This window comes from Schistocerca piceifrons, chromosome 11 (genome assembly GCF_021461385.2).
Source record: "Schistocerca piceifrons isolate TAMUIC-IGC-003096 chromosome 11, iqSchPice1.1, whole genome shotgun sequence".
Taxonomy (NCBI): domain Eukaryota; kingdom Metazoa; phylum Arthropoda; class Insecta; order Orthoptera; family Acrididae; genus Schistocerca; species Schistocerca piceifrons.
The window spans coordinates 175,196,211-175,205,433 of record NC_060148.1 but is presented as its reverse complement, the minus strand read 5'-3'; positions in this window follow the sequence as shown (position 1 = coordinate 175,205,433).

Sequence of the window (9,223 nt, the reverse complement as noted above, 5' to 3'; positions counted from 1 at the left end):
TTTCTTGTTTCTTTGTGAACCACTGTCAACATCCTGGGAACCCACCTGGCACAAACCTTTTTTAACGCCAACGCTTTCAGTATTCTGCAAACACTTCCTTCCCCTATCCCAACGTAGCGTGACAATTCGTTCACAGTGATGCGTCAGTCAGCAGTCACCAATTCGTTAACTCTCTGCACATTGTCTGGAGTGTGTGCAGTACGAGGCCTGCCGCTGCGAGGACAATCCTCAATATTGCCGTGCCCGCTTTCATCACGTGACCTGCTTGCCCACCGACTAACTGTCCTGCGATCGACAGCAGCACCTCCGTACACCTTTTCCAACCTCTTGTGCACGTCTCCCACTGTCTCGTTTTCACAGCACAGGAATTCTATGACGACACGTTGCTTGTGGCGAACGTCAAGTGTAGCAGCCACCTTGAAGACATGCTGTGAAGGCGCCACTTACGGGAACAGGTTGAACTAAGTTGGAAAACAAGCGGAGAGGATGTATCTACACACAGTAAGACTTTCACACATGCAGAGTGAAAACTGTATTTTTTCAAAAATAGTGCGCATTTCTTTTGGAGTGACCCTCGTATATGTAGAACACAACAAGAAAAATCTTTCAACGCAAAAAACATGGAATTCCAGTAGAAGATCATCCAGGAATCAATAAAACTGGCGAACTACATCGTACATCCGAACAGCGCGGAATGTCTCTATCTCCGGACGTTTGCTAAACGAAATATGGGGACCAACAAGTTTCGCAGGTCTCAAGACTGTTGACGGTTACCTATGGCAGACGTCCAGAGAAGCGTGCTGCGCTTAGGACTACTGAGAGTTGACACTACAGGAAGCCTCGCTTCCAGCCTCAGACGAACAAATGAGGCACTTATTCGCCATAATTCCAACAAATTGTAACCCGCCGAATCCAAAACAGCTATGGGAGTCCTTCAAAGAGAGTACGACTAATGACATACCGAACCAAATCCGACAAGCTCATCCTGAACTGGCCACCGAATTCGATGACGACATCTTCAATGAAACAGTCATTCGCCTAAAAGATAAATGTTTACCCATAAACAACCGATCTTAGTACAACTTGGAGTGAGAGCACAACGAAAAGATGCTACATCAACGGACTACTTCAGTACATTACTCACAACAATCGACTCCTCGATGACAGTCAAAAGGAAATTCGTAACGTCGTCATGGACCGTATCGACAACAACACTGGCGGAATTATTTACTGGGACGCATCAGGCGGCACCTGGAAACATAGCTAATAAATCCATTGCTGGCGGAAATAAGGGCTAAACAAGACGTCGGACTTGCACTGCCGCCACTCTTACGGAAGGAGGACGAACTGCCCATTGCGCGCTACAGCTGCCTTTGAATACAGACGAAGAACAATTCTCGGTATTCAAAATCTCAAGAGCATCCGGACGGGATGAACTTCTGAAGTAAGCTAAAATTATCTTCTGGGACGAATGCACCACAGCACATAAAAAATTATTCGAGGAGTTTCGAGGAAACTCTGAAACGATGGGAGGAGCTCTACTCATACTCCCAGGAGACTTTCGGCAAACACTTCCAGTCATCCCCAAGTCGGCACCAGCAGACGAGATCAGTGCATACTTTAAAAAAATCACATTCCTCGCCACACATACAAGTATCGCGACTAACAAAAAATATGAGAATTATCGAAGGCCGGCCGGTGTGGCCGAGCGGTTCTAGGCGCTACAGTCTGTAACCGCGCGACTGCTACGCTCGCAGGTTCGAATCCTGCCTCGGGCATGGATGTGTGTGCTGCCCTTAGGTTTGTTAGGTTTAAGTAGTTCTATGGGACTGATGGCTTCAGACGTTAAGTCCCATAGTGCTCAGAGCCATTTGAACCATTTTTTGAACTATCGAAGGACTGAACAACAGCACAGTTTGCTGAAAAACTTTTGCAAGTAGGCGAAGGCACACATCCTGCTGCCCAGACTACCGGGCTCATTAAAGTCAACAGTCACATCTGCAACATAGCCACTGCTGAAAACAAACTCATCGGCCAAATTTATCCAAACGTTCTTCACAACTATACCAACCCGGACTAGGTATTTGAAAGCGCTGTTTTGACAACTAAAAATAATATTGCCTACGATATCAGTTATAATATTTACTACAAAATTCCCGGTGAAGAGAGAATACATAAATCTATCGACACTATGGTAAACGTTGAAGAAAGTGTTGTGTTGGCAGAAGAGCCAACACCGTGTTACGAGAGGAGGCCGAAATGCACGCGTTTTAGCTCACGCAGGCTGGCGTGAGGAGGGAAGGACTATACTGACGTGAGGTCTGGAACATGACAAGGAATTAGAATTCAGCAAGTGGTCATAATTAGTTTAATACTTAACTTTAATCCATTAATGATGAACGTCGCTCTTGACGGTACATGATTCACAATATCAATAGCAACTGATAATGGCGCCTTGTTAGGTCGTAGCAAATGACGCAGCTGAAGGCTATGCTAAACTGTCGTCTCTGCAAATGAGAGCGTATGTAGGCAGTGAACCATTGCTAGCAGAGTCGGCTGTACAACTTGCATTCTATATTCTGGTGGTTACACCTGTTATTAATGGTTCAAAATGGTTCAAATGGCTCTGAGCACTATGGGACTAAACTTCCGAGGTCATCAGTCGCCTAGAACTTAGAACTACTTAAACCTAACTAACCTAAGGACATCACACACATCCCTGCCCGAGGCAGGATTGCAACCTGCGACAGTAGCAGCCGCTTGGTTCCGGACTGAAGCGCCTAGAACCGCCGGCAAACAATGACAGGAAGTCCTGTGACAGGAACCACCGAGTTCACAAGCGAAATCTTGACAGATTGGTTCAGGATGATCGTCGTATCACTCAGCATCACAATCGGCATTTCACAACGTTGTGGCCTGATTTTTCCAGCTGAAGACTGCGTCTTGAATTTCTTTTTCTGGGGCGACTCTTTATGTCGATATTCCATAGATTGACGTTTCGTCTCCGGGTTGTAACGGTATACCCACGTTTCGTCTCTTGTCACAGTTGAACGCAGACAGGTGTCCCCTTCATTCTCGTAACGCGAGAAGACGATCGTGTGAAACCCAGCTCGCGCTATTCGTCCACGAGACTCAGAGGGCCGTAGACACGGGTTCACAGGTAGATGCCGTGTTTCTTGACTTCCGCAAGGCGTTCGATACAGTTCCCCAAAGTCGTTTAATGAACAAAGTAGCAGCATATGGACTATCAGACCAATTGTGTGATTGGATTGCAGAGTTCCTAGATAACAGAACGCAGCATGTCATTCTCAATGGAGAGAAGTCTTCCGAAGTAAGAGTGATTTCAGGTGTGCAGCAGGGGAGTGTCATAGGACCGTTGCTATTCACAATATATATAAATGACCTTGTGGATGTCATCGGAAATTCACGCAGGCTTTTTGCAGATGATGCTGTGGTATATCGAGAGGTTGTAACAATGGAAAATTGTACTGAAATGCAGAAGGATCTGCAGCGAATTGACGCATGGTGCAGGGAATGGCAATTGAATCTCAATGTAGACAAGTGTAATGTGCTTCTAGTGACACTTTATCCGCTTTTTTAAATAAAATTATTTTGCGTTTGTTTCTGGTGGATTTGGAAGAAACGGTATTGAGCCTAGCTAAAACGACCTTTTGATCACTAATCCCTGTATCAGTCATGATGCTCTCTATTAGCTCTGGATTGTTTGTTGCTAAGAGGTCAAGTGTGTTTTCGCAACCATTTACAATTCGCTTGGGTTCGTGGACTAACTGCTCGAAATAATTTTCGGAGAAAGCATTTAAGACAATCTCGGAAGATGTTTTCTGCCTACCACCGGTTTTGAACAAGTATTTTTGCCAACATATCGAGGGAAGGTTGAAGTCCCCACCAACTATAACCGTATGAGGGGGGTATTTTTTTGTTACGAGACGCAAATTTTTCTCTGAACTGTTCAGCAACTATATCATCGGTGTCTGGGGGTCGGTAGAAGGAGCCAATTATTAACTTATTGTTAGTTCAGCTGTCAAGTATAACCTCCACCCATACCAATTCGTACGGAGTATCTACTTCGACTTCACTACAAGATAAACCACTATTGACAGACACAAACACTCCACCACCAATTCTGCCTAATCTGTCTCTCCTGAACACCGTCTGAGACTTCGTAAAAATTTCTGCAGAACTTATTTCAGGCTTTAGCCAGCTTTCTGTACCTATAACGATTTCAGCTTCTGTGCTTTCTATTAGCGCTTGTAGCTCAGGGGCTTTCCCAGCACAAGTACAACAATTTACAACTACAATTCCGACTGTTCCTTGATCCAAGCACGTCCTGTATTTGCCATGCACCCTTTGAGATTGCAGCCCACCCCGTACTTTCCCGAGGCCTTCTAACCTAAAAAACCGCCCAGTCCACGCCACACAGCCTGCGCTACCCGTGTAGCCGCCAGCTGAGTGTAGCGAACTCCTGACCTATTCAGCGGAACCCGAAACCCCACCACCCTATGGCGCAAGTCAAGGAATCTGCAGCCAACACGGTCGCAAAACCGTCTGAGCCTCTGATTCAGACCCTCCACCCTGCTCTGCACCAAAGGTCCGCAGTCGGTTCTGTCGACGATGCTGCAGATGGTGAGCTCTGACTTCATCTCGTAAGCAAGACCGGCAGCCTTCGCCAAATCAGACAGCCGCTGGAATCCAGAGAGAATTTCCTCAGATCCAAAGCGACACACGTCATTAGTTCCGACATGTGCCACCACCCGCAGCTGGCTGCACTCTGTGCTCTTCATGGCATCCGGAAGGACCCTTTCCACATCTACATTTATACTCCGCAAGCCACCCAACGGTGTGTGGCGGAGGGAATCAGGAATGACTCCACCCGGAATGCACACGGAGTGCACACTGGATTTCTTCCCCCCCTTAGCCGCCATATCCCTAAGGGGCCCCATTACGCGCCCCAACAAGCATACCGACAATCCTTCTTTCCACGAACAATAAGAGACTGGAATAGAAGGGAGAACCGATAGAGTTACTCAAGGTACCCTCCGCCACACACCGTCTGGTGGCTTGCGGAGTATGGATGTAGGTGTAGAGGAGTTGGTGGCAAATTTCAAGTCTGTGCGCTTTCGTTTCAGGAGTCAGCATCCAGGGTACCCATCGCTCACAGATCCTCCGATAGCCAAGTGAGGCAATAAAAATGATTCAAATGGCTCTGAGCACTATGGGACTTAACATCTATGGTCATCAGTCCCCTCGAGCTTAGAACTACTTAAACCTAACTAAGCTAAGGACAGCACACAACACCCAGTCATCACGAGGCAGAGAAAATACCCGACCCCGCCGGGAATCGAACCCGGGAACCCGGGCGTGGGAAGCGAGGAGGCAATAATGTCACCCACACGTTCCTGGGAAATGCCGATTGTGCTTGCAGTTTCTCTCTGAGTGAAATCGAACAAAAATTAAAAAAATTCGACCCCTTCAGTTTCGAGATTCATAGAATCAGTGTATTACGTTGAATAGACAAGTTAAAGAAAAGTTATTCAGTTCACCGCTCGCTGCAGTTCTCGGAAAGTGATGAGTGGTTGAAAACAAAACAAAAGATTTCCAGTGTCCTTCTATCGATTCTCATTTTTTTAAACTTTGCTCATAACTCATGTTGTAACCGAGGGTGTTACCGCTATTTGGATATTAGGAATAAGCAGTCAACGGATGAAAACTGAGAGGATGGAGAATATTTTTCTCGTTAATTTGTCCCTTTTCATGGGCTACAAGCAAATAAAGGTATATTATGTATTCACAGAGAACTGCACTGAAGAGACGAAGAAACCGCTATAGGCATGCATATTCAGATACAGAGGTAGGTAAACAGGCAGAATAAGGCGATGCGGGTGGCAACGCCTATATAAGACCACAAGTGTCTGGCGCAGTCGTCAGATCGGTTACTGCCGCTACAACGGCAGGTTGTTAACTTGGACGTGGTGCTATAGTCGGTGCACGAGCGATGGGACACAGCGTCTCCGAGGTATCGACGAAGTAGCGATGAAGCTATTCAGGAGTGTACCGTGAAATTCAGGAACCCGCTAAAACATCAAATCCCCGACATCGCTGCGGCCGTCCATTGTGCACGAATGGAGTTGGGCAATCCGAGCAGGACAATGCGACACCCCACAATGCAGAATTGCTTCGGAGTGGCTCCAGGAACACTGTTCTGAGTTTAAACACTTCTAATGGCCACCAAACTCCCCAGACAAGAACATCATTGGGCATATCTGGGATTCCTTGCAGCGTGCTGTTCAGGGCAGATCTCCACCCCCTCGTACTCTTACGGATTTATGGACAGCCCTGCAGGATTCATGGAGTCAAATTCTCTCCATCACTACTTCAGACATTAGTCATGCCACGTCGTGTTGCGGCACTTCCTGCGTGTTCGCGGGGTCCCTACACGATATTAGGCAGGTGTACCAGTTTCTTTGGCTCTTCAGTATATGAATGAATTGTTAAGTATTTTTCTCCTTGCATGATGTCGCAAGTATATTGTGGTTCCTCTCGTTTTTAAGCTAAAACAAATGGAGCAAATTTCTTCAGTGACAGCGCACTTCATGAAGTACGAATACTTAGTGACTAGGTATGCTGTCATTCTGTAATACGTGTCCGACGACGATAGTGAGAACCTACCGTACAGACGAGATGGGGCGAGTGTTGCACACTATTAGACCGTTTAAAAAATATATATATGAAGACAGTATTTATTTATTTATTTAGCTTATGGCATATAACACATCAGATAGAAAAGACATAAAAATCATAAGACACAGAAGTAAAGGGTAGTCCCAGTGTGTAACATATAGTTGTAGATATAAAAGTGTTTAAAAATAGTGTATATAACAAACAAAAGTTCACAAACAAACATCCAGATTTGTGACATAGTCTATTGCACTTTCAGTCGCGGTCAGAAACTCATTGGGGTCTCCTGCAAAACGTCTCAGAGGGCAATCTTCCACAATGTGACGAATCGTCTGCCGGTCCGCACCGCAGTCACAACTCGGGGTGGTGATTTTACCCAACCTGTAGAGGCTGTCTGCACATCTGCCGTTATTTGTCCGAATTCGATTCAGGGTCGTCCAAATAACTGTTCTCGAAAGAACAGTTACTGTTGTTGACCGTGCAGCTTTTCCCTGGAATAAGTGATGACTAACTGAAACTCTCAGCTGCCGACAGGTGTTGTTGATATACCTCGATATGGACAGCTGAAAATGTGTGCCCCGACCGGGACTTGAACCCGGGATCTCCTGCTCAGATGGATAGAGCGTCTGCCATGTAAGCAGGAGATCCCCGGTTCAAGTCCCGGTCGGGGCACACACTTTCAGCTGTCCATATCGAGGTATATCAACAACACCTGTCGGCAGCTGAGTGTTTCAGTTAGTCATCGTTTAAAATCTGTTGTGACTTTTGTAGACTGGCTGGCCAGAGTGTGACGTGACGCTGGTTGCCCAGGTAACACCCATGGCGACTCGGCATTCCTTAGCACGCCGCCAGCGGTTCGGCTGGCGAAGCGCCCCTGTTGCCACACGAACAATAAACGGTAGCACGTGGTGGTCAAGCATTAGAGAGGATGCCTCTACATTCCTCATCTCCCCTTGTAAAGCCGTATTTACTGGCACTGAAGTGCTCTGCAGTCGTCAGGTATGGTGAACAAGTGTGTTGTGTTGACGTGCAAAACATTCCTCGGAATTCGACAGTAACTATGGTCAAAACGAGGTACCACTCTCCTGTGATGCATAAAGTTTCAACAGTGCAGTGCAGGAAAGCGGATATTTCGCTTTGGGTACAAAGACACGAGGCGTGTTTTTTTAAGTAAGTACCGTTTTGAAATTTAAAAAAAGTGCAGGAACAGATGGTAGTCACTGCGCGCAGGATCGGAGCTGTACGGAGGATTATCTAGAGTTTCCCATCGAAAAGATGTGATGAGACCTTTGGTCTGATTCGCCACATGCGGACGGGCATTGTCTTGCAGCAAAACGATGCCCTTGCTCCACTTGCCACGACTTTTGTTCTGAATTGAACGGCGCAGATTGTGCAATGTCCTACAGTAAGCTGCTGCGTTGATTGTCTCATTACGAGGCAGAAATTCCACGAGCAATACTCCTTTTCTGTCCCAAAAAACTGCGCACATGATTTTCCGGGCAGAAATTGTTTGCTTACACTTCACTTTTCTGGGTGAATCTGAATGCCGCCATTCCGTGGACTGTTGCTTTGATTCTGGTGTGACGTAGGGCAACCATGTTTTTCATCTTGAAGAAACACCTGGGCGGTCAGCGTCTTCAAGACGATGACGAAGTCAAAACAGTGGTGATGCAGTGGTTAACAAGTCCGGCGGCAGACTTGTATGAGGAGGGTATTCAGAAAGTAGTACAACGTTATGATAGGTGCCTCGATATTGACGGAAATTATGTAGAAAAGTAGATTAAGGTACAGGCTTTCATCTAAAAATAAAATTATTGAGATATCTTAGCACGTCATTTTTATTTTCAAAACGGTACTTACTTAAAAAACACGACTCGTATATTCCATGAGATAAAGTTCTACGTGACATGTAAACTGAAGAGCCAAAGAAAATGGTACACCTCCCTAATATCCTATAGGACCCCGCGAGCAAGGAGAAGGGCCGCAACACGACGTGGCGTGGACTCGACTAATGTCTGAAGTAGTGCTGGAGGGAACTGACACCATCAGTCCTCCAGGGCTGTACGAGGGGATGGAGATCTCTTCTGAATAGCACGTTGCAAGGCATCCCAGACATGTTCAATAATATTCATGTCTGGGGAGTTTGGTGGCCAGCGGAAGTGTTTAAACTCATAAGAGTGTTCCTGCATCCTCTCTGTAGCAGCTCTGGACGTGTGGGGTGTCGCATTGTCCTGTTGGAATTGCCCGTCGGAATGCACAGTGGACATGAATGGAAGCAGGTGGTCAGACCCTATCTAGACGTATCATGGGTCCCATATCAGTCCAACTGCGCACGCCCCACGCCATTATAGAGCCTCCTCCAACTTGAAGAGCCCCCCACTACTATACAGGGTCCGTGGGTGCATGGGGTTGTCTGCATAGCCGCACACGCCCATCCGCTCGATACAGTTTGAAACGAGACACATCCGACCAGGCAACGTTTTTCCAATCGACAGTCCTGTGTCGGTGTTGACAGGCGCAGTGTAAA